The sequence below is a fragment of the Corapipo altera genome, unplaced genomic scaffold (assembly GCF_003945725.1).
Source record: "Corapipo altera isolate COAL_440 unplaced genomic scaffold, ASM394572v1 100, whole genome shotgun sequence".
Taxonomy (NCBI): Eukaryota; Metazoa; Chordata; class Aves; order Passeriformes; family Pipridae; genus Corapipo; species Corapipo altera.
The window spans coordinates 1,609,542-1,629,152 of NW_020884952.1; the positions used below are offsets into that span (position 1 = coordinate 1,609,542).

The 19,611-nt window shown below is 37.6% G+C and overlaps 1 long non-coding RNA gene across 1 annotated transcript in view; it reads right to left on the reverse strand.

The window, feature by feature from the left end:
- Positions 1 to 5,750: 5,750 nt before the first annotated feature.
- The window catches only part of LOC113956622, a 113,205-nt gene continuing 99,344 nt past the window's right edge, over positions 5,751 to 19,611 (reverse strand). Inside the window, exons 3-5 of the long non-coding RNA XR_003530906.1 lie at positions 8,681 to 8,794; positions 6,809 to 6,902; positions 5,751 to 5,943 (exon numbers count right to left, since the gene is read on the reverse strand). This is a non-coding gene — a long non-coding RNA (uncharacterized LOC113956622). The remainder of the gene's footprint in view (positions 5,944 to 6,808; positions 6,903 to 8,680; positions 8,795 to 19,611) is intronic.

Below are 19,611 nucleotides of genomic sequence, written 5' to 3' on the forward strand. Positions count from 1 at the left end.
TGTGTGAAAGTATTTTTAGAGACTAATTTCTACCCAGCTGTGTCTTCTATGAACAGAATAAGTTTGTCAAAGTTACCTCGAAGTTGCCTAATAGGTACCCCGTGGCAATTAATTGCATTGATATGGTTTGAATGGGTAGTTCATCCCTTGGGATGAAAACAGAGTCTTTTAAGAGCTCTACCTGAGACTTTAAAAAGATGGAGGTAAACAAGAATCAGGAGAACATACAAGTTCCTAATAGTGCTCATAAACTTTTACATACCCACTTACTTTACCTCAGTTCCCCTGTTGACTCCCACTTCTGTGCTCTCTTCCCCTCTCAACCTATCTTTTTTTCAGCTTAAAATATATCCAACTTGCTTGTTATATAATAATGACTCATACTTTCATTGGCTTAAACTTTACCCAATCTTTCTTTCGTGTCATTTTTGTTCTTTAAATTGAGATTTAGCCTCTTCAGTTTTGGGTACTACATTGTGGGTTTTTAAGTAAATTCCACTGATATAGCTGGGAAAAAATGATGCTGCAACTCAGTATACAAAAATTATTTAGTAATATGAGGATGAAGACTTGGCAGTATTTTACATGCTATATTCATTTTGCTGGACAAGTAAAGAAAAGTAATGTATAGAAACCCATAAATGTTTGATAGCTGTAAAGTCTTCAGCAAAATTTGACTCATATTTAGGTATGAGCCACATAGTAAAATGCATGTGAGTGCTCATTTGTTTCTTGCCTGGAAAAGCAACTTGGGCACATAATGTTGTATAGCATACATACTACTTGGCTTGTGTATTTTCTAGACCACGGGGTTAAGTTCTGAGGCAAAACCCTCAAAATTTAACAATAGCAATTATTTTCTACTATTGCCCTGGTGTACCCTTTCGGCCAGATGATCACAATCAAATATATTATGTACACCTGAAAAATTACATTAACAGGTGAGAACTTTATGGCATAAGGGAATGTGCTACTTTCCAGACCTCTGCTCTCATCAGGTGTAAGGATGGGGGGCAGAACTTGTATCTTCATGAGCCACAAAGAACATTGTGGGATAGGGTAGGGACTTTTTCCTCAGCTTGTGGAGCTCACTTTCTTCACCCCAAGCTGCTGGGTTTATTTTACGGGGTTTTTAAAAATTACTTTTATTTATTTTAAGGCATCTCCACTTCCTAGGCTGTTAAATGCTTTCCCTCACATCCTGACTATGAGTTGGACTCCAGTTCCCAGACCTCCTGCTCCATATCCAGGTGGAAGAGTGCAAATACCATGCACTGCAAACTGATTAATTTTGTTAAAGAGAGGGAAATGGAAAAGAGGAGAGAGAACCATGTCCCAAACTGGGATATTTCAGCAATGTCAAAATCTGGATTTTTATTTTTTTGGGGGGTGGAGATCTCTATAGACATAAACTACTGCTGGTGTATTACATGTTGCTTACAAGGTTCTCACAGGACAACAAATGGAGCCTGCTGGAGTGAGGCAAACATCTGATGTTCTCTTTTACAAGAAATTAAATCTGCAGTAAGTTAATTCTACAAATTCACTGTCATGCTAAATCACCGAGCAGCAGTGCAAGCAGAATGGATAAATCCTTCTGTTAGTATGGCATGTTGCTGCAATTAACATTTTCACTGCACAATTATGTTATAAGATAGGATCTATAAAGGTGAAGAGCATAACTTGTTCATTAGAGTGGGCAGCAGGGAGCAACAGTAGAAATGTGTTGCAAGAGCAGGATAGCTTTTTTGAGGTAAGCATATGCATATACTGTATTCTATTGTCTATAATCCTTTCTCATCCAGCACATATGCTATTAGTCTACTCCTCTTCCTGGAGCTCATCCAAATACTAGCAGCATCATTTCCTGCTTAGAATGGAAAACTCAAGGTGAATAAACAGCATCTTCTGCAAATAATCCTATAATATTCCTACAGGAATTATGTATTAGTGAAAAGCTTTTATATGAAAATAAAACATTGAATGATAAAAATTAAATTGAGCAATTCTTGTGGAAAATTTTTTAATTCTGACTGATAAAAACACAATAGCAAGTTTATGAATAGAATTGTCTCTTTTCTACTCATGATCATCTTTATTTTAAATTATTGTTCTCCCAACACTGAAAAAAAAATCTATTTTCTATCTCTTCAGTTGTATGCTTAAAAAGTAGTGTTTTCTCAGCTTTCCTTGAAAAATCTGTAGGAGAATACTGTTCCATATTACAAATATAAACTGAGACCTAAAATCCCATGTACAATTAGAACTTTAAATACAAGTAGAAACTGCCAGGTTACTATAAATGTGAAGATTACAGTAGTGGGTGCCTCAGATCTTTTTTAAGATGAAGGGAATGTTCCAAGTGCTGCCAGTATGTGGTAGAATACATACCCTAAGTTCATATTTTGAGAGTGCATGAGTAGTCCAATATGAATGAGAGCGTATTTGGTCCAGTATTTGATGTAAATCAGTTCTCTTCCTCTGCTGTAGGGAGATTTATGCTGATTTGTACAATTGGTGGGAGGCAGATTACAAGTGCCAACATACTTCTTCCCCCTCTACAGTTGTGCAAACATTATTGGTGAACACAGAAAAGAGCCCCTGCCTGGAGTGTTGTTTTCTGTGGTCCACCAAAGTTTTCGCAGTTCTCTTTGCTTTGAAATCTTGTCTGCATGAAGGGTTATGAAATTTAAAACCTTCCATTTGTTTTAATGTCATTGAGCAGTAAGTGACTTTGTGAAACACTTGAAGTAGGTTTTGGCATTGTGCTGGAATGGCAGCTTCCCACAGTCAATGGAAAAGTTGCAGGTGGTTAATAAATAGTTTTTACATAACACTAAGAATATGCAAGACATTTCTTAAATAAACAAGAAGAAAATACAATTATGATTTTGCAGATCTCTAAGTTTAGGAGAACCTATGGCTGGGCCATAGGAATCTTGGCTATTTCTTCTGCAATAAATGCGCTCCAATCCTATTTCTTTTCTACTGTAGATTCTCACTCCACTTTTACAAAATTTGGGAAACTGTTCTTCATAACACTATCTCTACTTCTAATATATCATTAAAATCTGTGTCAGGGTATATCCTCACCTAATCCAAAACCACTGCTATTAGGATGATTAAAACTTAACCTCATCACTGTATAAGAGCACAGTATCTGATCTGCAGCATTTATGTTTTGATTCCACTGAATGCCTTGGTATTGCGTTTTACTCTGAAAATCAAATATTCTGTGAATGCAGTTGTGCAATTCAACTATGTACCTTTGAGTTGAAACACCCAACCATGTCCATGCCTATGTCGTCATAGGATTGTTGAAATGGAAAAGGAAGAAACTAAGGTGAACAGAGTCAACCTCCACCTGAACAGATTAACTCTAATCACCAGAAAGAGACAGACACAGGTTCGTACATCCACATGCATGGTTGCTGATGAAGTTGTCCATCTTGAAATAGTCATCTCTTAGATCTTGCAGAATTCTTCTTTCCCCTTTTTACCTTGTTTTTCCCCAGTCTGATGCATTAAATTCAGTAAGAACTTTTACCCTTTTAGCTAGAAGTTGGGTGGTAGCCTTGCATACGTGCCAAGAAATGTAAACCTGGAAAGTTTTTGAAATCAGCAGTAGGAATACTGCAATTAAATTTTAATAGGTGATCTTGCTTTGTTCAGTGACTTGTCTTTAGTATTCTGTTATAGGTATTGAAAACTTCACACTCAGAGGTATTATTTCACAGGTGACAAGAGCTCCCACACATTCCTTTGGGAATTTTTAGGCTCTTGCAGCTCTTATGAATGGGAAAAAAAGCAGGTGCAGACAAATTGATGGAATTTTTATGTAATTCATTGGATATCCAAGCATGCTTGTGTACATCAGCTGATAGCTATAAGTGAAGGTACACTGCTACTTATAAAGGTCACTGGTGAATAGGTCATATGCCTGAAAGTGAGATTGTGTTGATTCCCTTTTCCCCTTGCTTATCAAAGAGGATAGTACAATGAGTGGTTGGACACCAGTACACTAAAGGGTTTTCTGTGTCTAATTAGTTTATTTATGTTTTTCTGAAGGCTTACCAGCTGTTGGTGTAGGAGTAGCACTGCATGTTCATAGTATTTCTCTTTTAACCTCTTACTACTTTCAGTGAGTTTAATCTGAGTGTTTACTTACCTGTACACACAGTAGTATTTTTGGAGATTGTATTGGGCAGTGGGTACTGGAGACAAGAACCTTCAGGTCCCTAAACCCCCAACATTAAACTGTCCCAAATTTGAATTAATGTGGTGCAAACTGTAGTCTTCTCACAAGTTTGTTCAGGATCACCTGTTACTACTCTAATGTGCTTTTTAGAAAAGTAACTGCTAGCCTTCCATGCTTCATAGGTCCACTGAATCAAGAAATACAGTAAAAATCTGTCAGAAAAACCTCCCCAGATGTGTTTGCCTCTGGTGAGTCAATTTGCCTGTGATTTGATCCTGTGTTTATTTAGTAGGCTGGAATTTACACACCTGAAAAAATATCACAGAATAAAACTCAGGACAGTCAGAGAAGAATATTATGAATAAGCATCAGGAGGTGAGAAACAGGAAGGGAGAGTGAGTGAAGAAGGACGGCATCTACCTACTTTGTGTACAGTGAGCTTCATCCACAGTGGGAGAGCTCTTAGAGAGATTTTCTTTCTGTTTCCATTCCTTGTCCATGGCCTTTTATTTTACAGCAATAATTTAGCTCTCCTTCCTGCAGCAGGAATGATGATTTGAACAAGGTGAAGTGGAAGAGCTGTAAGGAATACTGCAATAAGAGTTGAGAGAAGCAGGCTTCCTCAAAGGGGTGATTCAAAATGTTAGTTTTCCCACTGGATATACTTTGTAGTTATGTTTTAATTCTCCCAGTTCTTCCAGGTATTTTCTGTTGTTACTATGAAGTTTGTTTCACCTTTAAAGTGTGTGTGTGTGTGTGGTGGGGGATTGGGGGCAGCTCAGGTAGCTGACATATAAACATTCTCAAGGAAAGCTTTTAGAGCTCATAGCATCATTCAGTATACATTTTGAAAATGTTAATCTTTTCAACTAAATAGCAGCTACCATTGGCATATGAGTAGTATGCACTTTGTATCTTGGAAAAAGTGTTACTAGTGTCAAAGGGAGGGGAATTTACTCCAAAGCTGTGCTACTTTATTAATGATATCTTGATAGGTAAAGGTTGCAGTGGATTTACATGGCCCAGCTCTCAGATGCCCACCAAGCCACCCTGTCACTCCCCTCCTCAGCAGAACAGGGAGTAGAAAATACAACAAAAGGCTCGTGAGTCAAGATGAAGACAGAGAGATCACCCAGCAGTTGCCATCGCAGGCAAAACAGACTGGACTGGAGGAAATGAATGTGATTTATTACCAGTAAAATCAGAGTACTATAATAAGAAATAAGATCAAATCTTACAAAACCTTTCCCCTCTTCCCAGGCTTAATTTCACTCTAGACTTCTCTACCTCCTCCCCAGAAAGTGGTGCAGAGTTGCAGTCAGTTCATCCCATGTTGTCTCTGTTGCTTCTTGCTCCTCACACACTTCCCCTGCTCCAGAGTGAGGTCCCTCCCATGGGAGGCAGTTCTCCATGAACTGCTCCAGTGTGAGTCCTTACCACAGGCTGTAGTTCTCCATGAACTGCTCCAGTGTGAGTCCTTACCACGGGCTGTAGTTCTCCATGAACTGCTCCAGTGTGAGTCCTTACCACTGGCTGTAGTTCTCTATGAACTGCTCCAGCGTGGGTCCCTTGCATGAGGTTCAGTATCTTAGGAACAGGCTGCTCCAGTGTGGATCCTCCACTGGATCACAAGTCCTGCCAAAATACCTGTTCCAGTGTGGGCTCCTCTCCACAGGTCCTGGCAGGAGCCGGCTCCAACACGGGTTCTCCGCAGGGTCCTATACTCATTTGATATCCACCTGCTCCTGCGTGGGGTCAAAGGGCCATGAATGCAATATTCAGATCTTGTAACAATTCTTGTCATCCTGTACACAAAAATGCTTGTCCTGGGCTCTCCTAGCAGTAGTTACTTAACGCTCCAACACCTTTTAGACAGAAAAAGATGTGTGAAGAAACTTAAGGGCTTTTCTTCCTGTCACAGTTTAGAACATGTCTGAGACAAGCAAAAAACAATAGCAATAAATGACTGAATACAAATATTGTGCTTCATGATCCTCATGAAAGGTTCAGGCCTAGCTGATAATAGATTGATCATGTTACTGTGTGGCCTGACCACAGAAATATGTAACTGCCAGTCTGGTAGCTTGTAGTTTTGCAGTGCTCTGCATTGCACTACTCTCAGTAGTAAACCCCACAACAAGCAAACAAACAAATAAAAAACCCAAAACAAAACAAAAAAAAAATCACTCCAACATTACATGCTTTCTGTGAAGAATGGTAATAAATTGGAGATCAGAAGAATAAGGTTGATAGTCTAGCAGCTTACAAACAGAGGGGCAAACCAACTCACCTCTACTTTCTGCTGCTATTTCAGACCTGCTCCCTTCCTGCCACCCCCAGCTTTGGGAATACCACCTTTTCCCACCTCCCCTCAGAAGCCAAGCATCTGCTCTGCCATGCTCTGGAGCAGTGCTAGTCTGAAAGGAGAACCATTCCTGACTCTAACCAGAGATGGGAAGGAGAGGAACACTTTTCCTGTATTAGCTATTCTTGGTGTGGAGCTCTTTTATATCAGTCATTGTATCAGTTTCCCATCTTTGCTGAGCTGACATGTCCAAGTTCAGCTTCAGCACACAGTACAGCACATCTCAAGTGCAAGAGCTGACCTACCTCTATCCTTAGTAGTTCAGTGTCCACGGGTCCTCTGAGAAAGCTCTCAGACTTCCATCTGTTGGGATGCAGCACTAATTGCAGTGACTTTGCCCTGAAAAACAATTGTCATCAGGCAAGTTAAGGCTTTCAGTGGGTGGTAGAAAGACACATCAGTGGCTTTTGAAAACTGTGTGGAGAAAGACTAAAAAGAAAACTTGAGCAGTCCATATTACTGGGTTCCCTGCTATGAAGAAAGATGAAATCCAGGTACTCACATGCAATATTCCCTGAAAACAGCTGAAATGATAACTCACAGGTTATTAATCTGTGAACTGGAGCCTTCTTTTGCTTTTAATAAAAGACACTGAGAGAAATTAATTCTATCTAAAACCACTGTATGTGCTGTGTGCCTAAAAGCAGGCATCAGTGGGTTCTTATAACATCAGAAGTCCCTTAGTTATGGCTATAAGCATGCTACTTGATTAAGCCTCTATGTCTGCTATTGTTTTTTCCTTACTATTTATTTTAAGTGAACACATTAATTTAACTGAAAATGCCAGGTGAGTAATGTGTAACTATGGAGAAATACAAAAATTGATCATTCTGTTAGAGGAATTAAATACTCTTTGTGCATAAATTCTAATGTTCGAGTGCAACTAAGAAATAAACATGACTTATTGCTGATAATGATGAGTGTTTCAGAGACTCTGAACTTGTCAGAAAATCAGCTGTCTTCTAGATATTAATGAGAAACAAAAAATATAAGGATGTATTTATTAACAGACCATTCATAGAGTCTGAAACTAAGCGGTTTGGAAAAGTACTACATTGTTTATAGTAATAAAGGCAAAGAAACACCAGAGGAAATATCCCTGGGGCTTAATCAATGATCAGCATATGAACATAAGTCAAAGATTGTTTAAAATTGTTCCAAATGAGGAATAACTGACGTCAAGAGCTTGCTTGACTTCTTACCTGCTTCACACTCTGGTCTCCTGCAGTGAGAAAAGTACGAACAGAACACTTACAAGCAGACTTTCACAAACTGGTTGAGGCTTGGGGCTTTTTATTTGCATTTCACTTAATTTATTTACAGGAGTATCCTTCAAGGGAAGAACTGTCATACACTGGCCAATCCATACATCGTTAACATCAACAGATAATGAAGCCAGGAACAAGTAATCGTGTGCTGTTAACACAGAATTGCACTTACACTCTGCAAGCCACAAATGACATTTGGTCAGTAACAGTGGGTTTTTTTGTGTTAGCAGTGTGACGCAGGTACAAGGCCAAATTTGTTGTGTCCCCATGGCCAAAAATGTTCTGCAGAATTCCTTCTGCCTCTCAGTCTTTCAGAAAAGGAAATGTTGAGGTAGGGTGGGAAAGGGATTCTCAGAATATCGGAGCAAAGATGCATCATGCATTCATATAGGTGCTGTGTAGTTGTTGTTAACCTGACAAAAAGCTGCCTGGTGACTGCCCTAAATCCCATATTCCTGAGAATTGATGAGACAGTATTAATTTCTGAATGTGGTGTTGTACTCTCATCTTCTATGGACACATTAATTTTGACTCTAGGTCAGGAAACAGTTCAAATCATGAAATTTCCTGGCTATTACTAATCATGTGACTAAGGTTCCCTGACATTCAAAAGTGTCTCTTCGCTGTTTTCCAGAGATCCTAAAAGCAAGTCTGAAGTTCATCTTCTAGAAAGTTTATGCACACTAGGGAAACAACTTGTCTTGAGGGAAAAATAAAAGTGACATTTCTATGACTGTTTAAAAGTATTGTTTATGCAAGACTTACGTAGTTTTCCATTGAATCTATTAAATGGAAATGGAATGCATTTAGAAAAACTAATCTGAGAAAAGGAAGAGTGGATTGTATCACCTGTGAAAAGAGAGGAAGTGTTATTGGTTTTGTGCCAGCAGCTGGTCTATTTTCATGACTGATTTTTCCTGTTAGCAGTATGGAAGCCCAGGGCAGAGCACTGAGCCCACAGCACTGCAGAGACAAAAAAAAAAAAATGAACTGCAAAGGCAAAACAAATATTTCCTCATACTACATAGACAGATATTCTCCTTACTGTCTGTTGTTCAGTGATTAAAAAGCCTTCCACCTCTGCCAGAAGCTTCTTGCCTGTGACCTTGGAAGTTACCTACCTGTGCTGTCCTTCAGTTTTCCACTTTTCAACTATTTTAATTTTCAGCCTACATATTCCTATCTGCTTCAGATAAAGCATTATTCCAATGGACAAGAGCCTTGTTCACTATACAGACATAATACATCCCCTGAAGTCTGCCCAGGCTTTGTCAGGAACATGCAAGGCAGAGTCATCTGAAAAATAGCTTGTGATTGTGTTTGGTTGTTCAGTCTTTTGCTCCTCTTAATGCAGTCACCTGTTACTTCAGTTGGATTCAAACTTGTTTCAGAAATGTTAAACATAAATAGATAGGCCTGCCTGGACTATTTTCTTTTAAAGATATTGAACATATGGAAGAATAATTTGCTTCAAAACCAGATTCTGCACAGTTTGAGTAACTTTTCCCTATTTCTGTGTCACTGATTTGAAATAGAGCACTCTCGGGAATAATGGGCCAGCATTTGGGCCTGCAAGGGCATTGAACGAGTAAACACCAGAAAAAAAAATGCACAGAGGGTTTGCAGTTTACTTAATTTTGCTTTCATTATGTCAGCCTTTATCGTTGTGTATAGCAAGAACCACAGTTGAGAGCAGACTAAATACAGCCCAAATACTGCCAGCTAGAAACTTCCAGCAAGTTATCAAATGAAAGTGCTGTCTTCCAGCGTTTCAACTCTAGATGTTCTGGTAGGTCTACCACTCACAGCCTTCTTTTTTTCTTGGAATGGAGTTGAGTCTCTTACTTTCCAAAATGAGTTTTCCATCTGTCCCTCTGGTCTTCATTCTTTCCCTCATAGTAACTCTATTAGAGATAGAGAAGTGTCTAACTTCCCTGGGATCATAACAGGCCTGGCAAGGTTTTTAGTATATTTTTCACGGTTTGGGACTTTTGGGAAGTTGAGTTGAGTTTGGGTGATTTGCTTAGGTTTTTTTGCCTATCATTGGTAGAATATATCAATTTAATAGGTTAAATTGCAGTGGGCATTCCCAGTTAGACATACCTGACCTTCGATAAAATTTGACTGTATCATATTTTGTGCACAGGACTTAAAAAACCCAAGCATGTCCAAGTGAAATAGAAATGTCTTCTTTATTTTACAGTGTGATAATCAAAAGTTCACAATGATCTTCTAACCCCTTGGAGGTAGTGACATTAACAGTGCTTGCTCCCTCTAAACATTGAGGCTTCTGTGCCTTTCAGTCACTACAGTTTGTCTTAAAATTTAATCAAAAACTCTCTACAGAGAGGGAGGATGAACTGAGTTCTGTGAATGTTCTTTCCTCATGAAACAAACCAGAATTCTTTTTTTTTTATTTGTACTGTATGAATGGGGATATGGGAATGACTCCCTTGGGGTTTTTTCCATCAGAAGGGCATGTGGTTGTAAAATGGCCCTGAAATTTTATTTATAGAGAAATGTTGGTATCTGGAGCCTGTCTGTGAGAAAGCTGGTGACGATGAGTCCTCACACTTCTCAGCAGAGATTAGACGGGATCACAACCATCCTGACATCTGCACCTCTTGCCTTCTCTAGGCAAGCAGAGCTGAGTGGTCTAAGAAGGCATTTGATTGTTCATGTGTCCATTGCAATAGGAGAATGTTTTCAATGTTTCATTCTTCACACCTACCTAATAAGATCACAAGATCCATATTTTTGTGATAATATAAATATTTACACAAACTTTTGTCTTTCATCCAAAGCGCAGTGGGTAAAAGAGAGCATGTAACAGCTGGAGAGGTCTGTATGTATGGGATGATGGTATCAGAACATAGCCTATAATTGTAGATAAATATAGGTAAACCATAAAGTACCATTAGCATTAGGACTCTAAAAGTGTCACTGAAGAGCTGTGATACTTACTCTGTCTGTGAATCTGTACATAGGCTGTTCTAATCATTGGTCAAAATCTGGAGCAAATAACTGAAATCATGACATTTGCTAGCTGAGTTGCCCACGTATTGCTTACCTGCCAATAGTGAAAAGTGCAAGCCTAACTGTTATTGACCAATATATTTCTCTTGTTGGTTTAATGATAATACTACAAACTTCTCTGTTTGGGGGTGAGGTTCTGAATTCTCTGCCTGAACCTCAAGGGCACCCTGGAATCATACAAATAGAATTTTTCTGCAGGTCTTGGACAAACTATAATTTTCTTTGCCTACATATAGGTTAACTGGTTCTTGAAAATTTGTTCTGTTTGCTGGCATAGGCTTCTTCCTAAAAAAATGCTTTTGAATGTAAGTTTAACGTAAAAACTATTCCAAAATAATCCCTACATCATATGACATTTATCCCTAATGAACTTCTGCTTGATATGGTAATTATTACAGAAATAGATTAAATATTAGAGAATCACCAAATCACAGAATGTCTGGGGTTGGAAGGGACCTCTGGAGATCATCTAAGTCTGATCCCATTCTCTTGACACCTGCCCTTAAAATATTAGAATGTGCAATAACATTTGTGATACTAAGAACAACACCTGATATTTAAATATTAATGTTTATAGTGTATCTTCATTTTTCCATCTTACAAGTGGGGCATAAGGTTAAGAAAAAAGCAAGGAAGAGTGCAGAATACATTTCATAGGGGATTTTTCTCAGTTTGGTATGAATTGCAAGACTCTCAGAAATCTCCTCATATATTAATTTCTCTTATTAACATTTCTAAATTAAGCCATATGGGTTGGCTTATGATTTTAGAACAATCTAGTGTCAGAGGTGAGAACTGAACTCTTTCTTATTCCCCAAGTTTCAGGTCTGTTTTTCCTTTAAATCTTCATTTAAATGATTTTTGTTATGAACTTTTAGAAAGAGAAATAGCATATAAGCAGAATCTTCAGAGTGCTTGGAGAAGAGAGGGCTCGTAGTGGTCATGGCTCCTGGAAGAGCTTCTATGGTGAGAGTATTTTTTCCCTGTTTCATCCTTTACACAGTACCCATCCACAACATCACTGCAAATACTCCAGCCTGTGTGCTAAATGAATTATTAAAGGTGAAATCTGGCCCCCCTGATATCAAACAGAATTCCCTCTGACTTTGGTGGACCAACAGATATCAATTACCCCACGACTTGTAAACATGCAGATGAAGTACCAGTACAGAAAAGAGAGTGAACGTGGATGTAGAGGTTTGTTTGCTTAGTAAAATATGCCTGAAACCAGGTACTGTCACTGCAGCTAAAGGTATCTGTTTTCAACTTTTTAGCTTTCTTCTAACACATCAAAATCGAACTCTGAGTCTTATGATCTCTGTACTACTAAAAGTGTTTAAAAATTCCAAAATAAAAAGAAGCAGCTCTGTAGACAGAGTTTATGATTTAACCAAATAGTACACTGAGACAGTGAAAATTATTAGCAGTCTGTCTCACACTGTATCTTGCTTGGGTTAGGGAAGTTAACAGCAAAGATGGTGTAATCTTACAAGCTGACTAGGGAAAATTACAGAATCCCTTCTGAATAAACAGCATTAGAAATGCCTTTTTTTTTTTTTCCCATATACTTTTTGGTCCCTAGTAAAAAGATTTAAGTTAATCAAAACCTTGTAGATTAAATAATTAAACCTGTAGATAACCACAATTTTTTATTGTTAATTAGTCATAGAGAGGTGCCATTTTCATAGGATGCAGAGTCCCTAAATTTAGCTGTGGAATATTACATTGATCACACACAAAAAAACATCATTGATTCTCTGGGGAAGGGTTGGACGTCAGTGTGTGCGTTTTGGCTCAGACCACCTTTCACCTATTAAAGGGGGTTCCAGTAGATTTTTATCCCTGCTGCACATAGCAACAAAATGTGATTTGCCATCCTTAACCCTTTGAACATTCTCAGCATCTTAGCAGGATGATTCACACTTACTCAGTTACTTTGCTTTCATGCCCTGTATTGTATCTGAAATCTTTATACCCAAAGTGCTGCATTTCTGTCCTCTGCAGCTCTGTCAATTTTTTTAATGTATGTTATGCATGTTTAAATATTTAATATACACTGAAGCCATTACAGCATGGCTGTAAAAAATCTGTAATATTGTACCTTTCTACTATGACAATTGCTCCTTTCTTTAAATGACTTGTAACATTTATAAATAAAACTCTAAAATTAAACTCTGCATAATGCAAAATGCTGCATTTTGCTTTACCTGTTTAAGTTTACCAAAGACAGTGAAACAAATTAAAACACTGTGCAGAATATTTTTATTGCTGTGTAGATCTTTGTCATTATGCAGTATGATAATTCTCAGATTCTTTTTCCAGCAATCACTAATTAAGTGTAACAGGCATGCATCCAGACACTCCTGAATTTTAATCTTCATGTTTCTTAATGAGTTGATCAAATATTACACAGAATGTAGAAAAAATATGGGACTCATTTGAAATACAAATATACAATTTGTATAATTGTCCAGCTAATAAATTATGTCCAAATATTATGATTTTTCCTGCAAACACTTAGGGATGTGTCCATGAAAGTGGTGGAAATAATCTGTATGTGTACATGTAATTATATATTCTATACACATAATTTTCCATAAGGATTTTCATAAGCATGCATGACACTGCATTTGTAGAATACTTTTGAATCTAGGCACATGTTCTGCTTAAAAATAACAGAATCTATTAATATTAAAAAAAAATGGTATATAATTAAATTTGACAGAAGGAAAATTTATACAAAACAATAGCCAATCCCCCTAACTGCCACCTGACTGTAGCACCAGCCTTTCCTAGGTTCAGGAAAGATGAAAGATCCTCTCTTTTTGCTGATGGGAAACTCCTGGCAGCTGAAGTGCCTGATATTTGACCAGCTTTAAAAGGTATTGCATGATTTTCCAGAGTCAAGCAGCTTCCAGTAGTCCAGATAAGCTTTCAGTAAAGATCTAAACATCCTGCTGCTTAGCTAAAGTGACGTTTTGGTGTTCAATACCACTTAATTTTGCTTCATTCTTCTTCATCTTAAAAAGCATCTACACAAACTCAATATTATTTATTGAAAGAAAAATGAAAATAAAAAATTGTCAGTTGTGAGAAGCATTTATTTTTTCACATATCACAGTACTGTGCTTCTGAATGATGAGGGACAGCCAGAGCTCTGGCTCTGCTTTATTCTGTACAATTTGATTTAGTTGGGTTTGGTTGATATTTTTATTTTCCAAACCCTTGGGCTCATGGAGGCTGGGAAGACCACAGAGACAGATTGCTCAGGCACTGAAGAGAGAGAATGTCTTGTGCTATTTAGCATCAACTTCTCTGCCTGGATTTTACAAGAGGGACAAAAAGAACGAGCATATGCAGGAAATGCCAGTCACGGCGCTCCACATACAGTTGGCAGGCAGTGGAACTACTTCTGCATTAGCAGGTGGATAGCTAGGAATGGGTCTGCAGAGAGAAATAGCTGGTGCTGAGGGCCTGATAACCTCTTACATTGTGGTGGAATGGCTTTTCTTCAGACCAGCTCTAGTCTAGTCCCACGGGCTGCTGCCTGCCCCTCTGCTGCTGAATGTGGCAAGTGAGCTCCTGCATTGCCTCCTCCAGGTAGAGTCCAGTTTGTGGTCAGTGAGACCTGCCACAGTGTGAACCAAGGCACAGTGAAAGGGAATGTCAGGGACTCAGCTCAGAAGGGTTTTTCTAACCTTTGCTGAAACATCAACAGCCTTCCACTCTCACTTTCTGTGTATCGGACACAATAAGTGAATGTGGACGGATCAGAAGGAGCTTTTAGGAAAAGAATGTTTAAAACTAGATTGATCTTTGGCTCTTACATGTAGCTATGAAAGTAAAAGAGGGCAGGAGAATCTCCATGCTGAGATCTCTCTCTTTCCTTCTTAAGAATTCTCCTCCAAATAAGAGTCATTGTGATATTTAGCTGCTTACTATAATATACTTCACAGTGGTGGCTGAAACTTTGAGATTAAGATTTATTTTTTTAGATATTGTGGATCATCTCCTGAATCAATTCAACTCTTCGGATGCTGCTAAATAGATGTGCTCTTTTCAGTGATAATTTAGTTTAACAGATTAATTAAAAATAATAACGTAAATTTAAGTGAGACCAGCAGTTCCTCTTGCAATTGGACTATCCCAAGAACAAAAATTTCCAGCAAAGAATGTTCATTGAGTAGAGGCAGAGTGTGAGATATTAAGAGGTGGGTCAGGTAAAACCAAAAATTTTCACCTCTGCCTCTTCCATAGCAATGAAATGGGGATCTTGGGAGACTGACAAATCTTCCCCTCCCGCTCTTCTTTTCCACTGGAGTCTCCTGATGCATGCCAGTTCTTGAGTATTTCCATAGGCTTTCCAGTGTTCTTCATTGTTCTTTTATCCTCTAAAAAAGGTAAAGGAGGTAAGAGCTTTTAGAAATTACAAATGCAGTAGCTAAAAGTTGTAATCACTACATCTCATCCTCCTGCTTTTTTCTTCTCTCCCTGTGAATATTATATATTCCTTTACACAATTTCATAGTATAAATCTTAAAGAGCCAACCTATCATTTTCTCATGAAAATATTATCCTGGGAATTTGGACCTGTGAATTCAAACTCCCTTTTATTACAGAAGGGGCTAAGCTGGTCAGTCAGAAAAACATGATTCATGTTTTAGATGCAAAGTTCTTCCCTCAATTATCAGTAGTATTTTCATGGGAACTAGAAAGCAGCTGTTAGAAGTAAAATTTAGTGAAAAGCAGAAAGGCAGACTAAACATTCACTCCATGGAGTTGTTTCTATCTGGGTATACATCCATTATATGTGGCTGCAAAGGCTAAACTGTCCTTTTTAAAGCACTCCATCTGCAGTGTGTCAAAAATAGTGCTGTCCTGTACATGCTTAAGTTTTTGGCAGCGAAGTGACACCTTAATTTCTTTTACAGTAAATATATAGATATGTTACACAGTGACATGTAGAGCAGATGTTTCTAAAAATGCAAAGAAATTCCAGTCTGTTCATGTTGATGTAGTAGCTTTAGTCTTTCAAAAAAGAGCTGGTTAGGCAATGCAATCATGGTGCAAGCATGAATATTTGAAGAGCCTGCAAAGTCAACACCTTGTATCAATGTGTACGGCCATGACGTCTGTGAATAAAAGGAAAGCTTATTTCAAGTTCCCCTATAGAAACAATAAAGCATTCCTTTTAAAAGTTTTCAAAGTGAGGGACAATTCTTGTATTCAGAGTTCCAGCATAACAGGCTTGACTCATCGATAGATGACACATCAAGCACAGGGAATTTGAAAAAGCACTGCTTAACCTCACTAAAAAAAAAAAATCATGGTTTTGAGAACAGGAAATAAGGAAAATTGCTTTCTGATCCTTGACTCCACTATGCTCAAAAAGGGTAATGAATGTTCTGATAAAACACACTTCATTGGACAAATAAATCTGGTTCAAACTGACAATGTTACATAAAGGGATGTCTAAGTCTGTTTAAAAATCATCTTGAAGCACAAAAAAACCATACAAACCAGAAGTCCAGTATAAAATAAGAAATTAAGTTTACCTGTGCATTAATTTTTTTTGTTTGCTTCTCTTGTAAAACCTTTTTTGTAACCTCCTTGTCTTAACAGACCAACCCAACAGTATGAAAGTATAGGAAATGAGGAAGGGTGTCAAAATCAAGCCCCTAAACTGCAAAGTAGCCAAACAGACTTTAAAAAATCAACCACAGACACGTTCCCTCAAGGCCCAAATACGACACTTGGCCGTTCACATGTGGACAACCCCAGGGATGAGAATTCCTTTTGTCTCTCACACCAAATAGAGCAACATGCTATCTTGCATCTCGTTTACAGCTTTAAATTAATTATAAAATCGCAGCTGTACCAGATCATTATTACTGGCTTGATTCAGTCACTTGAAAATAAGCATCACTTGCCATTTGAGATGCAATGGAGTATCTGAGACAGCTGCACAGGGTTTGGAGATTATGTTCTATGGAAACATGTAGCCTTCTGGATTAAGCAGCTGGAGGCCAGTGTGAATATCACAGGCCATGTCAAAAAGCACTGGATACTTGTTAAATACATTGAACTTTATGTTTTCAGTGTTTTAATGCACCTCAAACACCTTCAAAACCAAGGGGACAGTAAGCTTCAGGATTACTTCTTTGAGCCCTTAAACCCTTAAATTGTGTCAGTCTGCATAGTATGAATTGTGTGTATCAGTCTTTCCTAAGGCTGCACACATTTGTTGAAGGTAACAGAAGTTATTACAGTTGGAAAATTTATCTGTTGTTAACGATTAATCTCATAAAACTAGCTTTTTCTTGTTAAAAGAGTGATGCATAAATAGAATCAATGCAAGAAGGAAGAAAAATCTGTATTTTGCAAAGCATACCATCCAGATATAGTTTTCCATTCCCCTCCTGAAAAAGGACTAATTACACGAAGCGATGAAAGATATAAATATTGATGAAACATTTAGGTCTTGAAAAGCGTATCTACTTGGGTAGGTAATGTGCACATTTGCATATTAAAATATAAAATAAAGCATGTGTACAGAAATTCTGCATTGGAATATCTAGAAAGCCACTCACAGAAATGAAAGTAAGGCAAGCTATTCTGGGAATCAAGCCTGTCATAGTTAAAAAAAAAATAAATGTCCATAGCCTATAAGCTTCTTGTGTATTTGTTCCAGATAAAAAAAAAGGTTTTAGTAACCAGGTATTGGCTGTTTTAAGAATTGCGTGAGTGTCAACTCGTAAGTTTTTAGCAAATGATCTGAATGCAGCACACAATACCATCCATTTGGGAGAACTCCTCTACTGAGTGCAGTCTGACAGCACGAAAAAAGGCTTGGAAGTGTTTGCATTTTCTTCACACTTGCTGAGCAAACTGACAAAACATTAAGCATCACAAGTGTTAACACTATTTGTTTACGATGAAATGGTAGGTTTTCCTGCAAGAGCAGAAAACAGCAGTAGTGAAGTATCACATGGTGCAGCTAAAGAAACTCTTGGGAGACTTACAAAAAAGCTAACAAGACAGGAATCATCAGAGGAGAAAGATTTGTCAGCCAGCTGCTTGCTTCTAAATTTGTGATGTACATTTAATATCTCAACTTTGCTTTTGTAAAGACTTGTGTGTGTCTGCTCAAATGTGCTCTAATGTTGTTGTCCAAAACATCATTGTACATAAGCAAAAGAATTTCATGTAAAAATTGAGACCATTGCTTCCAATTGTCTGAGTGATATTTGTACTGCCTTGATTCAGATGAATGAAAACAAAACAGAAGAACAGGAATACCTACTTTCTGTAGAAGCAAGGAAGAATAAAATTCTTATACTCTTAGCAATTTGTATCAGAAAAGGTGGTTTTAAAATAAATCACTGTTTTTTTTATGCTAACCTACTTTCCCTAATATGTTAGTCACCATCCACAAAACCAAACTTTCTATCTCGTTAGTATATTTATTTCTCAGTAATTCTCAACCATTTATTGTCTCCTGTGTTGTGAAGAACAGGATGTAATCTGGTATGAAGATAGCTGAGAGTTGTTTAATATCCATGGTCAAGCAGGGAATTTATCTGGAGAAATGTTTTCTTGGAATCCTTCCCCTCAAAACCTGAAGCCTCTCAAGATCTTGGCATTATATATGGATGCAATATAAAGATAAACTTGTTTGGGACCCATGAGGTTTTCATAGAATAGTTAAAATTACACAGATGTACACTTGAAAATTCTGTCTTGTTTAATTGTGTGCCTGGAGATGGATTTTTGGGTACTGACATTTGAAAATCTTGGCCTTTGCCTAGAAATTATTCCATGATAAATCTGTTCAACTAACAAAATTTTATATCCAAATATCTGTCATAATTAACAGAACCAGCATTGATGCCCTGTCTTATATTCAAGTGTTTTCTTATATTTTGTGATTTTCTTTGTGTTTGGATTTTCTTTACCAGTAATCAAGGTGGGTGGAACTGTACAAGAGGTTTTTTCCCAGTACTCTTGACCAAGTAAATAAGCAGAAGTTTTTAGAGTTTCAAGCAATTCTGCAGATGCAAGAAACTTCTTGCATAAGAAAAACTAAATATGTTAGACTAGAACTTACAACTTCTTCCACTTAATAAATTTAGTAGTGATGAAAAATATGACCTATATTGGACTTGAAAAACAATAAATATGTAAAAGATGCCCTGAAGTTGTTTCAATTTTCAACTGAAAATTCTAAATTTTTGAGATATTTTTACTTATTTTCATTTCAAATTTTTCTTCACTTCCCATTTCTTTCTTTTCTTTCAGTGAGAGGGTTGTAAAGCTGGAAAAGCATGTATGAGAGGTGGGAATGGAAACAATGGAACAATGGGTTGGTTAATCTTTCCATTAGTTTTATCAAATTAGCTGCTAGTGAAACTGCTTGCAAGCATCTGCGATTTGAAAGCATAGTTTTTGTACTTTCATTGGAAGTAATTCACTTCAGTACAACCACATTGTCAGTGTTGGAAAACAGTATTCTACTTATAGTTTTATAAAGTTGAACATGTGGGAAGACATGTATGCCCTGGGAGGGCAAGAGACAACAGGCATAAATTTTAACCAGAGATGTTCAAATTTTGATTCAAGGAAAGCTTTTTTTGACCTTAGGGCATTGGAATAGTGGAACCAATTGCTCAAAAGGATTGTATATTCTCCAAGATTTTTCAAGGCATGATTGGTTGAAGTCTGGAGCAACTGTGTCTAATCATTTG